Below are 2,917 nucleotides of genomic sequence, written 5' to 3'. Positions count from 1 at the left end.
GGAAAAAGGGGTGGGGGGGGGGGGGGGGGAGGCTTTTTTTTTTTTTTTTACTTTGCTAAAGCCAAATATTATCCTTGGTTTGTTTACTGGTGCATTGATATTCAAAGTTAAACATGATTTAGATAATGCAAACAATATCTACTAACTATTTAATAAAATAAATTTTTTAAAAAAATTAATAAAATTAAAAAAAAAAAAATTTCCAATTTTTTTTTTTTCAGTACCATAAAATGCATGTGCGCGAGGGTAAATTTTTTTTTTTCAGTACCATAAAATGCATGCGCGTGAGGGTGATAAGCTAATAATTTTTTTTATTGGGCCTTATGTCTCTTTTGTTTAACACACCGAAGATATATAAAACCCACTTTTCCATCCTCAAAATTCACTCTTATTATTTGGAGTACAGTATATAAATGTTATCACCTACCCACCCTACCATCAACGCTTAGTTTTCTACAGCCACCACAACCCTGCCATAGTAAATACAAACTTTCCATAACACCTAATAATTTGTCTTGAGTGCAAATTGCTTAGCCAAGATATTACAGCTGTGGAATTTGAAATGGGACAGGATGATAAATTGTTATTTATTATTTAATCTGACAAGTATGAGTTGTCTAGGTAGGGACGATGTAACCAAAGACTCACCAAAAAACTATTTGCAAATCCCAGACATGCAACAACTAGGAGGAATAGCCTAGGGGCCTAGCCTAGGCCGAATTAGTTTAGCCCTCCTAGGCGTAGGAACAATTAAAATTATTTGGCTTAAAATATCATGTTGAAAATTTTAAAATAAATAAGGCACACATGCCATACAATGAAAAATGAAGTGTTTTTATAAAGTATTCCAAGCACGTTCCAGCCGGACCGACCTCTCTCTCTCTCCCACACCACCACGTTGGCACACGCACGGAAAACCACCTACAATTTTTGTCACATGTTCCTGCCTAGGCCTAGGAATTATATGTTAAATTCAACCATTATTAGATATATTTTGCTTAAGATGTACTCATAAAAATGTGCAAAATACTATTTTATTGTAAGATAATCTACAAAAACAACAACTCCTCTACCAAAATGTAAAAATATATTGTCATTCTTTGGGACCAACTCACAGATTTGTAACGCCAATGGAGATCGTGAAAAAAGACCGAATCGCGAGCGGCGTGCTCTTTTTTTCAGTGAGCTTAGTATTGCCAGAAGGTTTTATTATTTAAACCCAATTTTTTTATTTTTCTTCTTGTAATTTATAATGTCTGGTACCACCTGGTACAGTACTGTATTTCAATAATAATACTGATCAATGCCGTAGCCAGCTATTGGGACAGTTGGTTGGCCAAGTGCCATAATAATTAAGTTTAAGTAAAATAATTTAATTTAAATTACTTTGTAAGGATGTTTGTAATACAGTAAAAAAAAAAAAGATCTCATTGATTAAAAAAAATAACATTTTTACTGGTAATATTTTGCTATTTTTTAAACTAATTTAAATTTATTTGACAGTAGCATAAAAAAATCATTTTATTACAGTACTAAAAAACAAATGATACGTTGATTGATTAAATTATTATATTTAAACAATGATTAATTTATTAATTTGTAATTCACGGCCATTATTTACCTGTGCCATTTTTCGGAGGCCACGTTGTACGCCTTAATTACCAAGTTCTCGTAATCTCGAAAGCCCGATGAGGGCAGTATAATAGATGCAGTAGATCTAAAAAAGATCTATTAAGCCACAGACCCTATATACATAGATTATTCTTTTCAATGTAAACAATTTTCTTTTCAATGTAAATGTAACTTTGACCATTATGAAAAAAATGTTCTTGAAAGACTAAAATTATTAATCAATCAACCGAGTTTTGCTAGATCTTCTTATGAAGGCAGTATAATAGAGGCAATTATACTGTTGTTCGGCTATGGTCACTATCATGCACAGCGATGGACATAAAATGGCAAAAAATATAGTATTAATTAGTTTCAATAATATTAACTTATAAAATCACCTGTAAAATGTCTTACTTGACAACTTTAATAGCCAACTTGAGTATACAAATAATTTAATCATACAATTGGTCATTCTATAACTTAACCTAGTCAATTGGCTTTACCCTTTCTCACACTATGAATCTATCTATGATTGTCAGTTTTAAGCCTAAGTTTTGAAATTTCTAATATAACTTAATTAGCAGCTTTTTAGTAAACAAGTTACTAAATCATAGGCAAAAATTTCTCTATGATCCAATCAGTAAAAAATATAATACTAATAGACACTGTACCCCAAATATCAGGAACTAACTTAGAGAAGAGATTAAGACCTAGATTCAGCTATCTAAGCTAACATGGGCTCAACTCTAAAAGGATTTCTACTCCAACATCTGAGACGGGAGTTAGTAGTCAATTGTTTAAAGGCCTATGTACAGTAGAATAAAATAAAATCTTTGCAGTGTACAAAAGGTACTGTGTTATCTATCTCATTGAAAGTCACTGACAAACCATAATATTACACTTCCCCCCTGGACCACTTTCGAAACATTTTAGAGCGACGCCCACGGACCACGCCCACTTTGCTCTCGTCGGGATATCGTTCCCCCACCCCTTCCATCGTAGGGCAAATTCTGTCGCCACCCCTGTTTGTAATTTCTGTCTGAAGTTGAACAGCTTCCACTTACCAAACTCGGACAAAGCACTATCAGGTTATGGTTCACTGTATGAAGGAATGACAAAATAGGGAAACAAAGAATAAGGTATTTGCTGCACTCTCTCTGAATCTGATACTGTGTAAAGATCAAAGATCTTATAAACACAAGATAGCGTTCTCCGGGATTTACGCGTGCAAATTCTGTAATAAGGCATGAATGGCGCCCTCTTGCTAAATTGGAAACTTTTGACCCTTGACCGCTCTGATCTGACC

At 33.6% G+C, this 2,917-nt stretch overlaps 1 protein-coding gene across 1 annotated transcript in view; it reads right to left on the bottom strand.

Annotated features, from left to right (window-relative positions):
* LOC117104131 (40S ribosomal protein SA-like) overlaps window positions 1-1,186 on the bottom strand; it is a 7,766-nt gene extending 6,580 nt beyond the window's left edge. The window contains exon 1 of the mRNA XM_033244821.1: window positions 1,116-1,186. The gene's annotated coding sequence lies outside the window, so the exon portion shown is untranslated. The remainder of the gene's footprint in view (window positions 1-1,115) is intronic.
* Between the last annotated feature and the right edge of the window lie 1,731 nt (window positions 1,187-2,917).

The sequence above is a fragment of the Anneissia japonica genome, unplaced genomic scaffold (genome assembly GCF_011630105.1).
Source record: "Anneissia japonica isolate Jap-2015-1 unplaced genomic scaffold, ASM1163010v1 scaffold1065_len1792383_cov172, whole genome shotgun sequence".
Taxonomy (NCBI): domain Eukaryota; kingdom Metazoa; phylum Echinodermata; class Crinoidea; order Comatulida; family Comatulidae; genus Anneissia; species Anneissia japonica.
This window is presented reverse-complemented; position numbering and strand designations above follow the sequence as displayed.